The 21,980-nt window shown below is 39.1% G+C and overlaps 1 long non-coding RNA gene across 1 annotated transcript in view; it reads left to right on the forward strand.

Moving 5' to 3' along the window:
- LOC128663704 (uncharacterized) overlaps positions 1 to 21,980 on the forward strand; it is an 81,200-nt gene that overhangs the window by 28,225 nt on the left and 30,995 nt on the right. The gene's annotated exons all lie outside the window — the stretch shown is intronic.

Consider the following 21,980-nt stretch of genomic DNA (forward strand, 5'->3'; position numbering starts at 1 on the left):
ATCCTACTTATTATACTTAAATGCACTATATGCATCATTTTCATGCCAGTGGATATAAAAAAGGGCCCAATGGTGCAGATGTGGGGTATTAGGGTGTGTAAGGGGTTAGAGAGGTATAGCTTGGTTACCTCAACTCAGTGTGACAGCAGAAATGTACCTGGTAGACTTACTCATGTCTGTGCTGTATTATGTATTTGTTTCTTGCTATTAGTGTAACACAAACACATACACTTGTGTGTGTCTGCTAGCCTGTGTTAAGTGTCTGCGTACATTTCTTCTGAGAGGTGATTAGATGCAGGGTGAGGTTTGGTTTCATGGAAGCTGTATGAATGTTCAATACTATTCACAGCTTGCAGGGAAATATTTACAACTGATTGGCATCTAGTGATGTTCGCAAATGATGTGAGAAATAGGAGAATGGGTTAATGTTGTAGAATGTTGAGGATGTATTATTGCTTAGTAGTTTTAGTATAAAAAAATAAATAAAACCTTTGTTGTGTGTGGCAATATTAGGAAGTGATTGATACCATTCGGGTAGGTATTAGAATGTATGGTATAAGACTGATAATAATGTATTAATTATAATTAAATTAGCAGGAATGAATGAGTGTTACAGATATTAATAAATAATGATGGCTATTAATGAGTTATGGGGGTTGGTGATAACAAATTGGGGTTAATTATGAATTAAGAACAAGTTGTTTTTTTAATCATTGAGTAATAGAAAATAGTCAGAACAAATGTGCAGTATGGAGAACAATTCTGTGTGGATCATACATCTGTTCTAATTATTTTTTTATTGGTTAGGCAAATTGATGGGTGGGTAGCAGTGCTGTGAGTATGATGATTTGATTGACAGGTGCACTGGCATCTTTCTGTCCCTAGATTTCTTCCCCTCCTTCTTTTAGGTCCTCCTATAGTTCCTGGGTCTCCCTCCCCCTCCCTGTGCTGATGTCACTATTGGCTCTCACATGGATGAGGTTTTTAGGACAGAGCCTGTGAGATCTGGGGTCAGAATGTCACCAAGATGGTGAAGTCGCTAACGTCACCAAAGACCTTATTTGGCCCTGAATACACATATAGCACCAAACAAATATCCAATATGTTAGTGGATGTATACCACTATACCTGTGTAACAATAAATGAGTAGCTGTTGATCAACAACAGTTTGTCATGCATGTTTATGCAGCACATATCTATCATCTATCAATCAATCAATCTATCTATCTATATATCTATCTATATATCTATCTCTTCTCTTTATCTGTTTGTCATCCTGTCTAGATTTTTTCTTGTCTGTCTGTCATCCTGTCTGGACCTCTCTCTGTGTCTGTCTCTCAAACTGTTTTTCAGGTTAGCTAAATGACTAGCAGCCTTTCTGCATCCATCTATTTCTGATCAATATTCCAACAATATTCTTCATTAAGGCATATAAGTAATTAGTTATCAACAAATATATATATAGGGAGAGCTTTGTAACTGTGGTTGTCTGTATACCAAATTATACATTTTAGTGCCAAATCCACATTGCATCATAGTTAGTAAGGACTATTCAGAACCTCAAAATTACTTATTTAGCAATTCATTTTGTTTTTCCCCAGGGATCAACAAAGCAATCACTATGTTTTACTGGACCAACCAATGGGTTTACAGTCCAAAATGTTGGTGAAAATACTCTAGTAATTTATGAGTATTTGTGTCAAACATGGTATCCTGTATCACTTGTATATCTTTTGCCAAATTGTATGGCTTGCATGGCCAGCAGGAAACATGCCACGTGCTTCATCAACCTAGGCAGTTCTTGCCCATAGCTTGTGTGATATTTGTGCCCACATAATTTATGTTAACTGTTTGCAAAAGCACTTCTTTATGGAAAAAATGACTGATTCATGGAATAGACAAAGACTGTAATGGAGTTTGGTTTTAATATGCCTACTGCCATTGCAAGAATAAATACATTTATTTATTAATTAATGAATTAAGCATACACCAGAAGGAAATATGGAAATACGTTATGCTCCATTTGTTTTTTATCTGCTGTCTATGCTTTTATGTTAGTATATCATGATATGAGTGCCAAGTATTGACCAGTCACTTCACAATAGATGTATTATGAGTTTTTACTTTACACTTCTGCACATTGGCAGTTTGTTTGCAATTTGCACTCAGAATTACCCTGCGGTTTGTGATTAACAGTGTTTGTGCCTAGCAGTACCCAGACATTATGTGTGCCTAGCAGATGCTTGCAGTGTTTGCCCAGCGGTATCCAGACAGTATGTTCGAAGCAGTACGTAGGGATTGTGTGTGTCCAGTAGCATCATAAAATCATTAGTAGTTCTCAGACATTATATGTGCCTAGCAGCATTTTGCAGTGAAAGCACAGATTTATCCAGACAGTATATGGGTAAAGGTATGTCAGCAATATCCATACATTCTGTGCCCAGTAACATCCTGCAGTGTGTTCCCCACATTCCGACAGTATGAGCTTAGCTAGGCATTGTGAGTGCCCAGCAACACCATGCAGTGCATACTCAGCAGTACCAGACAATGTGTTTGCCCAGCAGTGACTAAGGACTGCATGTAGCCAACAATACCCAATCATTGTGTTTGCATTGCAATAGCTAGGTATGTATATATATTCTGTAGTGAAAAGAATAGTCAGAAAGTACCCAAGTATTATGTGTTTCCAGTAGTAACCATGTATTATTTCTAGTTATTGTGTGTTAGCAGTATATGAGATACGATCAATACCTTTACAATATCAGTGATGTATTACTGATCAATACTTATCTGTTGTGTTTTTAGGAAAAATCTGTGCACCTATAAATACCCATCGCTATATGGGATGTATGTACACCTATCCTTACCTAGTTGATGTCCTACAGTATCGGGAAATTCTTATCAATGTATAACCAGTTATTTTGTAACCATAACATGCTTATATGTTCTTATCAATAATGTTATATGGGTGTACAGATTCACATCACTCGTATGTCCAGCATTATGCTATGTGTGTGTGTGGGTATCTATTATTAACCTGCTATTGTTCACCCTGAGATGTGTAAACCTGCACATCAGTAACCAATGATTGTGCCCAGCATAGGAATATATGAGGGTATCTATCAATACCCAATGGTTGTGTGCCCAGGAGTATCAAGGTTATGTAATTGTATCTTGGGATGCCCAATGATAGTGTGCAGAGCAGTATTACTTGTATGTTATGGTACATATCAATGATCAATTATTGTTTGTCCAGCAGTTTCATTGGTATATAAATATATCTATCAACAGCCAGTATATGATAAGTTAGTATGAGCCAATTAAGTGGATGGTTTAACAAAACATCTTAACGTGGCCCAAATATTTATTTGCACGTCCTATACTTTTAATGGATATTGCAGGGTATTACAAGTGGTGAGCCAAGTGTTATGCTCGAATGCAATTTAAATTACCGCTGTAAAATGTAGTGCTTTTTAAGACCTGAAGTAAAAAACGCCATTATTTTTAATAGTATAGCACAGAACTACATATATAACTCCACTACTTGTGCACCCTCTGCTTATCGAACCATCAGCTTAGCATTTGAGTGATATCCGACGTGAATTTTACTGAGCTCCCCCATAGAAGTCTTTTGTGGGAGGGGTTTATTGCACCTACGCTATCTGATAGGCAGATGGATGTTAGCGCTCCCTAGACTATCACTGGAGTAGTAAAAAAATATTTCATTGAAGATTACCCCACTGCAATCGGCATAAAGAAAAAAATGCATTGTGTTTTGTTAGTGCTATGTTAGTGCTGGTATGTGCATAACAAGGGGAGTGCAGGGTAGCAAGGTCTCCAGTAACGGAGTTAAGGGCCTGTGCATCTCAAGGTAGTGAAAATCCCTAGTTCAGTGTGCTAGCAACATTGTTGCAAAGTAAGGGGAGGTCTTAGACTTACCAGTTATAAGGGTAGTTCTAGAAGGATCCTGCCTTTTCTTCCTGGGATTTTCAACGAAGAAAGTTTCCCTCCCTCCCAACCCCTTTTTTGTTGGCTGTAGTGCTAACATCTCAATGGTGGAATTCAGGTTTATGGCTTCCGAGTGGTTGCTGGTTTAGTAGGCTGAAGGCAGGGATAGGGTTAGTGGGCCTAATTGATGTAAGACCTTGGCGTTAATTTTGGAGCTTACTGGAAGAAATTGCTGCAGGGCTTTTTCTCTCCAGCGCCTTATAGGTTGAAGCTAAATGACAAAAAAAAATATCTCCTAGAGGCGGGAGGTTGTGGCCATAAATACCTGAGGGCAGAGTCTGTAGGGGTGACAGTTGGGCTAATGGGCGGGGGAGATGTCCCCAGGTCGTGACCTGGGGGCCCCCTCCCCCTGGGACTGCTGGCTGAAGATCCTTTAGGACGTCTGCGCTTCCTAGACGGAATGGGGTGGAGCCTCGTTTTGGGGCCCCCCTTTTCACTTTGCAATTCCAGTAACACCTGGCCTCGACCTCTAGTCATATGGAGTGATTATTATTTTACTAGGCCTCGAATGCCGCCACAAGTTAACTGTTTATAGTTATGACTTCAGTTGAAGTCGGGTTTATTTAAATGTTAAATAAACATGACCTCATTATGGTCTTATACCCAGCTCTCTGTGTCCATGTCTTTTAATTGTTATAGAATATAAGTTAAATAAGTTATTGGTAAGGGTTGTAGCTACCAGGTAGAGCATCAGCCCTTATTAACATTTGTGCTGCTTTTATTTGTAAGATAATAGCAAATTGTTTCTTTTCCAGACAATGAGGTCACCCAGCCCCTCTAAAACAGTCTAGGGAATTTAAACTGGACTGGTTTGTTAGTGGAGCTAAAATAACTTTAGACTTGTAATTTAAGAGCAAAAATAAAGTGCTGTTGATTTTCCTTGAGCAATGTTAACGCATGAGAGTGCTAATATTTTTGTGCTTGTAATTTAGGCTTATGTGCTTAGTCATTCTGTATCAAGCAGTATCTGGCTGTATGGGTTGTCATTACTGTTCAGTCTGTTGAGGCAGAATGGAATTTGGTTGATCATGTTTAAAATGTAGTGCTCACATTGTTTACCATTATTTTGAATACATTTAATATAACTTTATAATACCTTACCTTAATATACATATATCTTAATATATCTTAGTAACCACTTAACTAACATGCATACCTATTGACAGTAAGTCAATATGGGCTTGCTAATGCCAATCCTGGGCATGGCTATGAAAACCCACAGTAAGTCATTATATAGCTAAGCAGAGTGTGCCCAAGAGCAACTGGGTAGCATCTTAGCAATATGTTGAATCTGTAATAAGGATGCATGTATGATTTTTGACAATAACTCATGTTACTACCATGCACATAATTATTTACACTCACCCTATATGGCCAGGAGTACATAGACACCTGACCATCACACCTAGATGAGCTTGCTGGATATACCATGGGTATTAATATGGAGTTGATCTCCCTGTGCTGCAATAACAGCCACAGTGCTTCTGTTAAAGTTTTTCACAAGATTTTGGAGTGTGTCTGTGGGAATTTTCGCCCATTCAGCCAAAAGAGCACTTGTGAAGTAAAGCACGGATGCTGTATGAAAAGGTCTGGCTCACAATGAGCATTAGAATTCATACCAAAAGTGTTCAACGGGGTTGAGGTCAGGGTTCGGTGCAGGCCACTGGAGTTCCTCTGCACGAAACTTGTCAAACCATGTCTTCATGAACCTCACTTTGTGCACAAGTGCACAGTCATGCTGGAATGGAAAAGGGCCTTTCCCAAACTGTTGCAACAAAGCTGAAAGCACCCAATTATTTTAAAATGTCGTTATATCCTGCAGTATTGAGATGCCCCTTCACTGGAACGAAGGGGCCTAGATCAAACCCTGAAAAACAGCCCCAGACCATTCATGAAGCACCAGATGCACAGTTCTTGTGATTATGTTGCTTTCAGAAGCTGTTTTGAACTCTGTAGTGAGTGATGCAACAGATTATAGTCCACTTCACAATAATAGTAATTTTGCCAGGGCAGATCTAGTAGGGCAGAAGTTTCACAAGCTGTTTTTTTGGCAAAGATGGCGTCTTATGACAGTGGCACATTTATTTACTGAGCTCTTCGATACAAGCCATTGCAATACAAATGTTTGTCTATGGAGATTTTATGGCTATGTGCTGGGTTTAATTAATTCAATAATTAGTAGGGGTGTCCACATACTTTTGGCTATATATATATATATATATATATATATATATATACACACATATCATCCAGGGAGCAATAGATACCTAGGTATCACTTGTACACAGAGTCATATATTCCTGTTAGTTTCATTTTAGAGGGATATGATACCGAATGTTGGAGCACTTAAAAGTAATGTAGCATATCTGTAAAAGGCTGACAAGAAATTGTTGCCTTGAACATCTCTATGTAAAAAAGGAAGATATTTACCTTACATTTTCACACCCCATTGTAAAGGAATTTTAAGCAGCCAATCGGGATACTAGTCCCAGGACTTGCAAGGAAGCGTGCATCTGGCATGTGCAGGCACAGTTATTTTATTTCCCTATTTAGTTTAAGGAAGTTTACTATGAAATCTCGCAAGATTTCAGTGAAATCTCAATTTCGCTCAAGTGTAAACTTCGCTAGAAGTAATCATTTTGCGCGTGTCAAGGAGTGCGTGTATTACAAGTTGAAAGTTAATCAAAGTACTTCGCAATATTGTTACTGTGTTAACGTATTCTCCACATAGACTCCAATGTAGAGCGCGGAAGAAAAAAACTAACACCTATCGCTCACACAACAGATTTTACAATCATTTGTGTCATGATTACACACGTGGTATGTTTATAATTTTAGTGAGAAACCCAAAGTTTGTGAAAAAAAATTGCGATTTTTATATTTGGCGGTGAAATGGTGTCATGAAATATACCAAAATAAGCCTAGATCAATTCTTTGAGTTGTCTACTTAAAAAATTTACGCCTAGATTTAGAGTTTTGCGGCCAAAGGGGTGCATTAGCTACGCGTGGTTTTTTTCCCCCCGCACCTTTTAAACAACGCTGGTATTTAGAGTTCTCTGAAGGGCTGCGTTAGGCTCCAAAAAGGGAGCGTACAGGCATATTTACCGCCACTGCAACTCTCAATACCAGCATTGCTTACAGACGCGGCCAGCTTCAAAAACGTGCGCGTGCACGATTCCCCCATAGGAAACAATGGGGCAGTTTGAGCTGAAAAAACCTAACACCTGCAAAAAAGCAGCGTTCAGCTCCTAACGCAGCCCCATTTTTTCCTATGGGGAAACACTCTCTAAGTCTGCACCTAACACCCTAACATGTACCCCGAGTCTAAACACCCCAAGCCTTACACTTATTAACCCCTAATCTGCCGCCCCCGCTATCGCTGACCCCTGCATATTATTTTTAACCCCTAATCTGCCGCTCCGTACACCGCCGCAACCTACGTTATCCCTATGTACCCCTAATCTGCTGCCCCTAACACTGCCGACCCCTATATTATATTTATTAACCCCTAATCTGCCGCCCCCAACGTCGCCGCCACCTACCTACAATTATTAACCCCTAATCTGCCGACCGGATTTCACCACTACTCTAATAAATGTATTAACCCCTAAAGCTAAGTCTAACCCTAACCCTAACACCCCCCTAAGTTAAATATAATTTTATTCTAACGAAATAAAATAATTCTCATTAAATAAATTAATCCTATTTAAAGCTAAGTACTTACCTGTAAAATAAACCCTAATATAGCTACAATATAAATATTAATTATATTGTAGCTATTTTAGGATTAATATTTATTTTACAGGCAACTTTGTATTTATTTTAACCAGGTACAATAGCTATTAAATAGTTAATAACTATTTAATAGCTACCTAGTTAAAATAATTACAACATTACCTGTAAAAAAAATCCTAACCTAAGTTACAATTAAACCTAACACTACACTATCAAAAAATTAATTAAATAAACTACCTACAATTATCTACAATTAAATCAGCTCAACTAAATTACCAAAAAAAACAAACACTAAATTACCAAAAAAAACCAAACACTAAATTACAAAAAAACCAAACACTAAATTACAAAAAATAAAAAAAGATTACAAGAATTTTAAACTAATTACACCTACTCTAAGCCCCCTAAAAAAATAACAAAGCCCCCAAAATAAAAAAATGCCCTACCCTATTCTAAAATAAATATTTTACAGCTCTTTTACCTTACCAGCCCTTAAAAGGGCCTTTTGCTGGGCATGCCCCAAAGAATTCTGCTCTTTTGCCTGTAAAAAACATACAATACCCCCCCCCAACATTACAACCCACCACCCACATACCCTAATCTAACCCAAACCCCCCTTAAAAAACCTAACACTAAGCCCCTGAAGATCTTCCTACCTTGTCTTCACCACGCCGGGTATCACTGATCCGTCCAGAAGAGGCTCCGAAGTCTTCATCCTATCCGGCAAGAAGAGGAGATCCGGACCGGCAAACATCTTCATCCAGGCGGCATCTTCTATCTTCTTCCATCCGGCACAGAGCGGGACCATCTTGAAGCAGCCGACGCAGATCCATCCTCTTCTAACGACGTCCTAAGTCCGAATGAAGGTTCCTTTAAATTATGTCATCCAAGATGGCGTCCCTCGAATTCCGATTGGCTGATAGGATTCTATTCTGTCAATTTTGCACTATTTTATGTTGCTCATGAGAGATGTCTGCAAATATGACCTTGTTTGAATAGAAGATTGAAGATTTTCATTGCACAGAATGTCATTTTGATTGTGATGAGACACTTTGATTTTTTCTTTGTATTTGCTTGTGAAAAAATAAAAAAACAAATTTAAAAAAAAAAAAAAAAGGATTCTATCAGCCAATCGGAATTAAGGTAGGAAAAATCTGATTGGCTGATTGAATCAGCCAATCAGATTCAAGTTCAATCCGATTGGCTGATCCAATTAACCAAACAGATTGAGCTCGCATTCTATTGGCTGATCGGAACAGCCAATAGAATGCGAGCTCAATCTGATTGGCTGATTGGATCAGCCAATCCGATTGAACTTGAATCTGATTGGCTGATTCAATCAGCCAATCAGATTTTTCCTACCTTAATTCCGATTGGCTGATAGAATCCTATCAACCAATCGGAATTCGAGGGACGCCATCTTGGATGACGTCATTTAAAGGAACCTTCATTCGGACTTAGGACGTCGTTAGAAGAGGATATATCCACGTCGGCTGCTTCAAGATGGTCCCGCTCCGCGCCGGATGGAAGAAGATAGAAGATGCCGCTTGGATGAAGATGTTTGCCGGTCCGGATAGGATGAAGACTTCGGAGCCTCTTCTGGACAGATCGGTGATACCCGGCGTGGTAAAGACAAGGTAGGAAGATCTTCAGGGGCTTAGTGTTAGGTTTTTTAAGGGGGGTTTGGGTTAGATTAGGGGTATGTGGGTGGTGGGTTGTAATGTTGGGGGGGTATTGTATGTTTTTTTACAGGCAAAAGAGCAGAATTCTTTGGGGCATGCCCCGCAAAAGGCCCTTTTTAAGGGCTGGTAAGGTAAAAGAGCTGTAAAATATTTATTTTAGAATAGGGTAGGGCATTTTTTTATTTTGGGGGGGCTTTGTTATTTTTTTAGGGGGCTTAGAGTAGGTGTAATTAGTTTAAAATTCTTGTAATCTTTTTATTTTTTGTAATTTAGTGTTTGTTTTTTTTTGTAATTTAGTGTTTGTTTTTTTGGTAATTTAGTTTAGTTGATTTAATTGTAGATAATTGTAGGTAGTTTATTTAATTAATTTATTGAAAGTGTAGTGTTAGGTTTAATTGCAACTTAGGTTAGGATTTATTTTACAGGTAATTTTGTAATTATTTTAACTAGGTAACTATTAAATAGTTATTAACTATTTAATAGCTATTGTACCTGGTTAAAATAAATACAAAGTTGCCTGTAAAATAAATATTAATCCTAAAATAGCTACAATATAATTATTATTTATATTGTAGCTATATTAGGGTTTATTTTACAGGTAAGTATTTAGATTTAAATAGGAATAATTTATTTAATAAGATTTATTTTATTTCGTTAGATTTAAATTATATTTAATTTAGGGGGGTGTTAGGGTTAGACTTAGCTTTAGGGGTTAATACATTTATTAGAGTAGCGGCGAGGTCCGGTCGGCAGATTAGGGGTTAATACTTGAAGTTAGGTGTCGGCGATGTTAGGGAGGGCAGATTAGGGGTTAATACTATTTATTATAGGGTTTTTGAGACAGGATTGAGGCGGTTTAGGGGTTAATACATTTATTATAGTGGCGGCGAGGTCCGGTCGGCGGATTAGGGGTTAATAAGTGTAGGTAGGTAGCGGCGACGTTGGGGGGGGGCAGATTAGGGGGTAATAAATATAATATAGGGGTCGGCGATGTTAGGGGCAGCAGATTAGGGGTACATAGGGATAATATAGGTTGCGGCGGTGTGCGGTCGGCAGATTAGGGGTTAAAACATTTAATAGAGTGGCGGCGATGTGGGGGCCTCGGTTTAGGGGTACATAGGTAGTTTATGGGTGTTAGTGTACTTTAGAGCACAGTAGTTAAGAGCTTTATGAACCGGCGTTAGCCCAGAAAGCTCTTAACTCCTGGCTTTTTTCTGCGGCTGGAGTTTTGTCGTTAGATTTCTAACGCTCACTTCAGCCAAGACTCTAAATACCTGCGTTAGAAAGATCCCATTGAAAAGATAGGATACGCAATTGACGTAAGGGGATCTGTGGTATGGAAAAGTCGCGGCTGGAAAGTGAGCTTTAGACCCTTACCTACAAGACTCTAAATATCAGCGGTAGACCAAAACCAGCATTAGGACCCCCTAACGCTGGTTTTGACGGCTAACGCAGAACTCTAAATCTAGGCGATATAGTTTTAACAAGGCTATATTTCTGTTTAAATGGGGTGATAGAAAAAATGCTAAACATTTTCTGGGATTTTGGGCAGGTAGCAAAAGGGTTACAATGTATGTCCCTTTAACCCTTTAGCTCCACTCTAAAGCAGATTTGGGCATTCTAAGGATTGTGGGGTTATCATGTGATCCTACAATGCTTTTCTACAAACTGAATTTTGTGTCTGAACCAGAAGACATTTTTGGTACTTTGATCTTTTAATACCAATATTACTCTTCTAACACTATATATACAGGGAGTGCAGAATTATTAGGCAAGTTGTATTTTTGAGGATTAATTTTATTATTGAACAACAACCATGTTCTCAATGAACCCAAAAAACTCATTAATATCAAAGCTGAATAGTTTTGGAAGTAGTTTTTAGTTTGTTTTTAGTTATAGACATTTTAGGGGGATATCTGTGTGTGCAGGTGACTATTACTGTGCATAATTATTAGGCAACTTAAAAAAAACAGATATATACCCATTTCAATTATTTATTTTTACCAGTGAAACCAATATAACATCTCAACATTCACAAATATAAATTTCTGACATTCAAAAACAAATCAGTGACCAATATAGCCACCTTTCTTTGCAAGGACACTCAAAAGCCTGCCATCCATGGATTCTGTCAGTGTTTTGATATGTTCACCATCAACATTGCGTGCAGCAGCAACCACAGCCTCTCAGACACTGTTCAGAGAGGTGTACTGTTTTCCCTCCTTGTAAATCTCACATTTGATGATGGACCACAGGTTCTCAATGGGGTTCAGATCAGGTGAACAAGGAGGCTATGCCATTAGATTTTCTTCTTTTATACCCTTTCTTGCCAGCCACGCTGTGGAGTACTTGGACGCGTGGGATGGAGCATTGTCCTGCATGAAAATCATGTTTTTCTTGAAGGATGCAGACTTCTTCCTGTACCACTGCTTGAAGAAGGTGTCTTCCAGAAACTGGGAGTTGAGCTTGACTCCATCCTCAACCCGAAAAGGCCCCACAAGCTCATCTTTGATGATACCAGCCCAAACCAGTACTCCACCTCCACCTTGCTGGCGTCTGAGTCGGACTGGAGCTCTCTGTCCTTTACCAATCCAGCCACGGGCCCATCCATCTGGCCCATCAAGACTCACTCTCATTTCATCAGTCCATAAAACCTTAGAAAAATCAGTCTTCAGATATTTCTTGGCCCAGTCTTGACGTTTCAGCTTGTGTGTCTTGTTCAGTGGTGGTCGTCTTTCAGCCTTTCTTACCTTGGCCATGTCTCTGAGTATTGCACACCTTGTGCTTTTGGGCACTCCAGTGATGTTGCAGCTCTGAAATATGGCCAAACTGGTGGCAAGTGGCATCTTGGCAGCTGCACGCTTGACTTTTCTCAGTTCATGGGTAGTTATTTTGCTCCTTGGTTTTTCCACACGCTTCTTGCGACCCTGTTGACTATTTTGACTGAAACGCTTGATTGTTCGATGATCACGCTTCAGAAGCTTTGCAATTTTAAGAGTGCTGCATCCCTCTGCAAGATATCTCACTATTTTTGACTTTTCTGAGCCTGTCAAGTCCTTCTTTTGACCCATTTTGCCAAAGGAAAGGAAGTTGCCTAATAATTATGCACACCTGATATAGGGTGTTGATGTCATTAGACCACACCCCTTCTCATTACAGTGATGCACATCACCTAATATGCTTAATTGGTAGTAGGCTTTCGAGCCTATACAGCTTGGAGTAAGACAACATGCATAAAGAGGATGATGTGGTCAAAATACTCATTTGCCTAATAATTCTGCACTCCCTGTATATTGATGAAGATATGAGTGAGAAAAGTAGGAAAGTTCCTGTAAGAATTTTTGTAGGGGTCTGTTTTATATTACATTGCATTACATTAATTTATAACTTTACTAGGGAAACAATAGAAACTGTCAAAGCCAAATGTCTAGATATAAAGCCAGTGGCGTATTTAGGTTTTGTGCTGCCCTAGGCACTCAACATTCTGGGAAATTATGTACAGCTGGGTGTAAATACTCAATGTGATATGTCACTAGATATAACTCAGCATTATGTACAGCTGGGTGTAAATACTCAGTGTGATATGTGGGTTTCATGTCCCTTTAATATTATCACAAACCTCAGTTGTTATTCCAGCACTGAGAAAATGGCATCCTAAGCCCCGCCCTCAAACTATGTGTAACAACGACAATGGAATGTAGCAATGTGTATCATAAATGTATAAAAAACTATTTGACATAACTATTTGTATAGATGTGTATAAAAATACAAATGTCTTGTGTAATCACTTCCAACTCCTATAGGTGTACCTATAGTACTGTATTGGACCTAGTAATGGAGATAACAAGTCTATATACCAGCTATTGTCTAAGATATTGCTCCAAATGTATCCTCAGAGTTACCTACATGTAGACAAACTGATCAAAGTATTTTCAAAAAATAATAAAATATAAATATACAATCCAAAAGTCTAGTTAAACATATCAAATTAATCACATAGATAAAGCTACCATCAGGGAGCATACATATATTTTCACTCTGTGTATGGTACATCCATATACATCTCTCAAATGTCTCATTTTAGTTACATCATGGGGAAAGTAAACTAAGCAATTATATACGGATCAGATTCTCAAAAAATAATTAAACACATAGATAAAGCTAGCATCAGGGAGCATACGTAAATTTACACTATGTGAATGGTACATCCATATATATATATATATATATATATATATATATCTTACATGTCTCATTTCAGTTATAGCATGGGGGAAATTAAACTAAGCACTTATATATGGATTAGATTAATAAAATCAATAAATCAAAGTCTAACTACAAGAAGCAGTGCGACTCCACATTTGTGTTAAGGCCCCTGGGTTGTACCGTATCAAGCCTATAGATCCATCGTGCTTCTAGTTGTAAAAGACGCTGGTCCCTATTCCCAGCCCTCTTCAGAGGGGGAGCATGATCTATCAGTTGAAAGCGTAGGTCCTTGACAGTGTGGCCCTTCTCCACAAAGTGCCTGGCTACAGGCTGATTGCTGTTACCATTGTCTATGGCAGCCCGAATGGCACTCCTATGATTGGCCATACGTTTCTTTATATCGTCTGTCGTTTTCCTGATGTAAAACAGACCACAAATGCAGCTGAGCATATATATTACACATTTCGTAGTGCAGGTCAAATAATGTTTAATCCTAAACCTCTGATTTTTATGTGGGTGTCTAAAGTCACTCCCTTGTATCATAGAATGACATGTCGGGCAACTAGGGCACATAAATGATTCAAGTATTTTTTGTTTCAACCAAGTTTCTGTTTTGTAACAATGTTGGGGATCAGTATGCATCAAAAGATCCCTGAGATTTTTACCTCGCTTAAACCCCGTCCTTGGTGGTGCATATGTATCAAAAGGAAAAGAGGCATCACTGTTAATAACATGCCAATCTTTCTTAAGTGTCTTAGACATCGTCCTCAATTGAGGTGAGTAAACCGTAGTGAAAGTCATACGTGGAGTGACGTCCTTGGAAGGTTTGTGATGTATCGATTCTTGCTGTATGATATTCGATACTGTTGTCTTCGCCAACACAATATCTTCGTTCCTGTAGCCATGAGAGTGCTTGGAGTGCATGTCTGTCACTGGATGTATTATTGCGTGCCACTCAAAGCATTTGTGCTCGCGGAATAGCTCTAAGAAGTGGACGAGGATGACAGCTGTCAGCATGAAGAATGGAATTACAATCAATCAGTTTCTTTATGATAGAGCATGGTATTTAACCCCTCACCCTCTTTGTAAATGCATAGATCCAGAAATGTTATTGGCTCTTTATTGGCTGTCACTATTAATTTAATAGGGCCTGTGGAGTTGTTCAATGTTTCAACCCAAGTGTTTAACCCCTCCTGTGTACCTCTCCATATTAGGAGGATGTCATTGATGTATCTACAATACAAAATGATCTCAGGACTTTCATACACTTGTAATACATCCACCTCGATGTGTTCCATGTATAAATTTGCACATGCCGGTGCCATGTTTGAGCCCATCGCTGTACCCCTGAGTTGGAGATAGTACAAGTTCTCAAATCTGAAATTATTGTTCTGCAAACATATCCATAACAACTCGATGATGAATTCAGATAGGGGACCCACATATGGATATCTTAGTAAGGTTCTTAGGATCACCTGAATGCGTTCCTCTTGTGGGATCATGGTATACAGACTATTGACATCCATGCTTGTTAGTATTTCATCAGATCTGATGTCTGTCACCTGTGTTAGTGTCTCAATCAAGGCCCAGGAGTCCCACAAATAGGATCTCATATTGGTCACCATCGGTTGTAGCATATGGTCCTCAAATGTTGCTAAAGGTTGAAGAAGTGATCCTCTAGCCGATACATCTGGACGACCAGGTGGTGATTTAATATCCTTATGGATTTTGGGTAATGTGTACAAAATAGGTCTAATAGGGTGATCCACTATTAGCCAATCCCTGGTAGTTTTGTCTATCCAACCGATGTCCAATCCTTCTTGTATCACTGTCTTTTAAAGCTGATTGTCGGATCTCCAGGCAGAAGTCTATAAGTATCAGCCTCCGATAACTGTTTGATGATCTCATCCTTATAATCTTTGTAGTTCTGTATGACTACCGCACCAACCTTGTCCGCTGTACGAATTACTATCTCTTGGTTCTTGGATAGACACTCAATGGCAGATCTCTCTTCCAATATTATGTTTTGCCTGAAGTTAACGTTTCTGCATTTGGTCAGATCCTGCTGCACAAGTCTGGTATATGTACGGATACCAGGGTTAATGGTAGTAGGGTCAAACATACTCAGTCTTATAAATGTGTATGTCCTCTCCTCCCTTAATGTAGCCTGAAAAAAGTCAACCAATTTGAGCTGATGCTGGAATTTCATAGTGCCAACAAATAATGAAAATTAATCAAGTCGAGCTGTTGGTACAAAGGAGAGTCCCTTGTTGAGTACCTGGTGTTCAATCTTGGAGAGGGAATATGTGCTTATATTTACCACTATGTCCTCCTGTATCAGGGCTGGTATGGGGGCCTTCCTCCAAAAGCCTCCCCTCCTTGAATGTGGTCTCCTCCTCTCCGTCTTTGGGTAAATCTTTTAGGGACCCCTAAAAAAGACTGGTTTGTTGTAGACTGTTGGGGAGTTTGTTCCTGGGGGTCTGTAATCTCAGTAAGTAAGAAAAGAGCAACTTTTAAACAGTTTGTTTAAATAAAGAAGTATTTTTATTCATCTATACTGGGACCCGTTGCTCTTTTCTTACTTTTTGCGGCTCACTACACCAGATTACGGATCCCATACTTTTGCTACAGCCCTGCTCCTTGTTGCAATCCTTGTTGCAATCCCGGGTGAAGATGGTCACGCCCCCCGATACTCACGCACGCACACGCTGAATGCTGGAGAGAATCATTTGGAACTCAGCCAGTCCCTACCGACCCTTTGCCGCCTGTCTCAAGATTCCATTATACAACAGGGAAGTAAGCACAGTTGCTCACGCCGAAGACAAGTACCGGCCAGCATGCTCCTGGAGTCTCCCTGGTTTCTGAATCTCTATCCTTTACGGGCGGACGGCTGACCCCCGGTTGGGTGAAGTTCCTTTACTAAGTGGTTAGTGGGGTTTCTGGACGGAAGTCCCGGGACCAACATATATTTTCTATAAAGAAACACTGATATTTTTGGCATAGGTACATATTGTGAGTGTTACCATTACTCTCCTTTTGTCTGTAATCTCAGTGTCAGATCCCCAGGGACAAACTCCCCAAGAGTCTACAGCAAACCAGATCCCCAGGGACAAACTCCCCAACAGTCTACAGCAAACATTATCAAATATCACCCAGCAAGAATTGATACAACACAAACCTTCTAAGGACGTCATCCCACGTATGACTTTCACCACGATTTATTCACCTCAATTGAGGACAATGTCTAAGACACTTAAGAAGGATTGGCATGTTATTAACAGTGATGCCTCTTTACCTTTTTAAACATATGCACCACCAAGGATGGGGTTTAAGCGAGGTGAAAACCTCAGGGATCTTTTGATGCATACTGACCCCCAACATTGTTACAAAACAGATTAGGATTAAACATTATTTGACCTGCACTACGAAATGTGTAATATATATGCTCAGCTGCATTTGTGGTCTGTTTTACATCGGGAAAATGACAGACGATATAAAGAAACATATGGCCAAACATAGGAGTGCCATTCGGGCTGCCATAGACAAGGGTAACAGCGATCAGCCTGTAGATCATGCTCCCCCTCTGAAGAGGGGTGGGAATAGGGACCAGCGTCTTTTACAACTAGAAGCACAATGGATCTAGAGGCTTAATACGGTACAACCCAGGGGCCTTAACACAAATGTGGACTGACACTGCTTCTTGTTGATAGACTTTGATTTGTTGATCTTATTAATCTGATCCATATATAAGTGCTAAGTTTAATTTCCCCCATGATATAACTGAAATGAGACATGTAAGATATATATATATATATATATATATATATATAGATGTACTATACACATAGTGAAAATTTACGTATGCTCCCTGATGCTAGCTTTATCTATGTGTTTAATTCTATTTTGAGCATCTGATCCGTATATAATTGCTTAGTTTACTTTCCCCATGATGTAACTAAAATGAGACTTTTGAGAGATGTATATGGATGTACCATGCCAAACTATATGTATGCTCCCCAATGCTAGCTTTATCTATGTGTTTAATTCTATGGGGCCTATTTAACAAAGGTCTGTCGGACCTGATCCGACAGTGCGGATCAGGTCCGACAGACCTTGCTGGATGCGGAGAGCAATACATTCTCCATATTCAGCATTGCAAGAGCTGCTGGTGCAACGCCGCCCCCTGCAAATTTGGCCGCCAACAGGGGAGTGTCAATCAAACCGATTGTACTCAATCAAGTTGAATTGCGGCGGACAGGTTATGGAGCAGCGGTCTTTAGACCTGAAGGCTCACCAGAAACACGGCTTCAAGCTCCGTACGGAGCTTGATAGATATGCCCCTATATGTTTAACTAGACTTTTGGATTGCATTTTTAGGTTTTATTATTTTTTTGAAAATACTTTGATCAGTTTTTCTACATGTAGGTAACTCTGAGGATACATTTGGAGCAGTATCTTAGACAATAGCTGGCATATAGACTTGTTATCTCCATTACTAGGTCCAATACAGTACTATAGGTACACCTATAGGAGTTAGAAGTGATTACACTAGACATTTGTATTTTTATACACATCTATACATTGATTTGGATACTGTTATGTCAAATAGTGTTTTATACATTTATGATACACATTGCTACATTCCATTGTTGTTGTTACACATAGTTTGAGGGCGGGGCTTAGGATGTCATTTTCTCAGTGCAGGAATAACAACTAAGGTTTGTGATAATATTAAATAGAGAATTTATTTTTATCACTAACAAGGATTGACTATACTCAGTGATGTTCTGCAAATGGTCCCACTATTACTACACTATATGTTTATTATTGCACTGTATAATATTAACACAAGATTAGTAACTATGAGCATTCACAATGTATTTGTTTTTTCTATGGTTGCTATGGCAACAGTTGGGCTTTTTTTGCACAGTGGGTGGGGTTTCAATGGATATAACATTTGTGAATCACTCTGTACAATTGTTGGTCTGATGAAGGGGTGAACACCCTGAAACATCACTTGTTTATATGGAATAAAACACTTGTCACTTTCACCTGTATCAAGTCCAGTGAGTGATTGTGTTATAACTTGGATTCTTGAACTCTCTATAGCACCCTGGAAGAATTGAAACTTACTGTTCGTGGGAGTGCACTTATTTCAATGGAATATATAAATATATATATATATATATATATATATATATATATACACTCACTGGTCACTTTATTAGGTACACCTGTTCAATTGCTTGGTAACACTAATCAGCCAATCACATGGCAGCAACTCAATGCATTAAGGCATCAAGACGTGGTGAAGATGACTTGCTGAAGTTCAAACCGAGCATCAGAATGGGGAAGAAAGGGGATTTAAGTGACTTTGAACGTGGCATGGTTGTTGGTGCCAGATGGGCTGGTCTGAATATTTAAAAAACTGCTGATCTGCTGGGATTTTCACACACAACCATCTCTAGGGTTTACAGAGAATGGTCTGAAAAAGAGAAAATATCCAGTGAGCAGCAGTTGTGTGGATGACAATGCCTTGTTGAGGTCAGAGGAGAATGGGCAGACTGGTTCGATGATAGAAAGGCATTCGTAACTCAAATAACCACTTGTTACAACCAAGGTATGCAGAATACCATCTCTGAATGCACACGTCGAACCTTGAAACAGATGGGCTGAAACAGATGGGCTAGAGCAACAGAAGACTACACCGGGTGACACTTCTGTCAGCTAATAACAGGAAACTGAAACTACAATTCACACAGGTTCACCAAAATTGGTCAATAGAAGGTTGGAAAAACGTTTCCTGGTCTGATGAGTCTCGATTTCAGCTGCAAAATTCAGATGGTAGGGTCAGAATTTGGCGTAAACAACATGAAAGCATGGATCCATCCTGCTTTGTATCCACGGTTCAGGCTGGTGGTGTAATGGTGTGGGGGATATTTTCTTGGAACACTTTGGGCCCCTTAGTACCAATTGTGCATTGTTTAAATGCCACGGCCTACCTGAGTATTGTTGCTAACCATGTCCATCCCTTTATAACTACAGGGTACCCATCTTCTGATGACTACTTCCATCAGGATAATGCACCATGTCACAAAGCTCAAATCATCTCAAACTGGTTTCTTAAACTTGACAATGAGTTCACTGTACTCCAGTGGCCTTCACGGTCACCAGATCTCAATCCAATAGAGCACCTTTGGGATGTGGTGGAACAGGAGATTCACATCATGGATGTGCAGCCAACAAATCTGCAGCAACTGCGTGATGCTATCATGTCAATATGGACCAAAATCTCTGAGGAATGTTTTCAACACCTTGTTGAATCTATGCCACGAACAATTAAGGCAGTTCTGAAGGCAAAAGGGGGTCCAACCCGGTACTAACAAGGTGTACATAATAAAGTGGCCGGTGAGTGTTTTGTATATATGTATGTGTGTGTGTATATATATATATATATATATATATATATATATATAGTATGCAAAAGTTTAGGCACCCCTGACAATTTCCATGATTTTCATTTATAAATAATTGGGTGTTTGGATCAGCAATTTCATTTTGATCTATCAAATAACTGAAGGACACAGTAATATTTCAGTAGTGAAATTAGGTTGTTTGGATTAACAGAAAATGTGCAATATGCATGTCATTTTGTTGATTTGAATACCTGTGACTACCTAGCACTGATTAATTGGAACACACAATTTGTTTGGTGAGCCCATTAAGCCTTGAACTTCATAGACAGGTGCATCCAATCATGAGAAAAAGCTATTTAAAGTGGCCAATTGCAAGTTGTTGTTGTTGTTCTCTTTTACTGTCCTCTGAAGAGTGGCAACATGGGGCCTCAAAACAACTCTCAAATAACCTGAAAACAAAGATTCTTCAACATTATGGTTTAGGGGAAGGCTACAAAAAGTTATTGCAGAGATTTAAGTTGTCAGTGTCCACTGTGAGGAACATAGTGAGGAAATGGAAGACCACAGGTATTACAGTTCTTAAGGCCAGAAGTAAAATATCGGAGAGGCAAAGGCAAAAGTTGATAAGAATGGTCAAAACAGCCCACAGACCACCTCCAAAGACCATACAACATCATGTTGCTGCAGATGGTTTCACTGTGCATCGTTCAACAATTCAGCGTATGGGAGAGTAATGCAGAAGAAGCCTTTTCTGCACACACGCCACAAACAGATTCGCTTGAGGTATGCAAGCGCACATTTGGACAAGCCAGCTTCATTTTGGAAGAAGGTGCTGTGGACTGATGAAACAAAGATTGAGTTATTTGATAATAATAAGGGGCGTTATACATGGCGGCAAAAGAACACAGCGTTCCAGGACAACACTTGCTAGCCACAGTAAAATTTGGTGGATGTTCCATCATGCTGTAGGGCTGTGTGGCCAGTGCCGGTACTGGGAATCTTGTTAAAGTTGAGGGTCGCTTGGATTCCACTCAATATCAGCAGATACTTGAGAATAATGTTGATGAATCAGTCACAAAGTTGAAGCTGGATATTTCAACATGACAACGACCCAAAACACTGCTCAAAATCTACTCTGGCATTTATGCAGCGGAACAAGTATAATGTTCTGTAATGGCAATCCCAGTCCCCAGACCTGAATATCATTGAAAATCTGTGGGGTGATTTGAAGCAGGCTGTACATGCTCGGCAACCATCAAACCTAACTGAACTGGAGATGTTTTGCAAGAGGGAATGGTCCAAAATACCTTCGTCCAGAATCCAGACACTCATTACAGGCTATAGGAAGCGTCTAGAGGCTGTCATTTCTGCTAAAGGAGGCTCTACTAAATATTATTGCAATATTTGTTTTGGGGTGCCCAAATTTATGCACCTGTCTAATTTCGTTTTGATGCATATTGCACATTTTCTGTTGATCCAATAAACCTCATTTCACTACTCAAATATTACTGTGTCCTTCAGTTATTTGATAGATCAAAATGAAATTGCTGATCCAAACACCCAATTATTTATAAATGAAAATCATGGAAATTGTCAGGGGTGCCTAAACTTTTGCATACAACTGTATGTATATATATATATATATATATATATATATATATATATATATATATATATATATATATATATATATATATATATATATATATATGTGTGTGTGTGTGTGTGTGTGTGTGTGTCTGTGTGTGTATAATGTATTTATGTGTGTGTTTATAGATGTGTATCAATTATTTATGACATTTCAAATAAATTATGCTTTGCTGAACATCTACCATTTCTTGCCATATATATCCAACCCTGTACAGGGACATACCTATTTTATAGTATATCCAGACAGATTTTAATGCAAGATCTCCTTTAAAGGGACACTCTA

Source organism: Bombina bombina, chromosome 6, assembly GCF_027579735.1.
Source record: "Bombina bombina isolate aBomBom1 chromosome 6, aBomBom1.pri, whole genome shotgun sequence".
Lineage (NCBI taxonomy): Eukaryota > Metazoa > Chordata > Amphibia > Anura > Bombinatoridae > Bombina > Bombina bombina.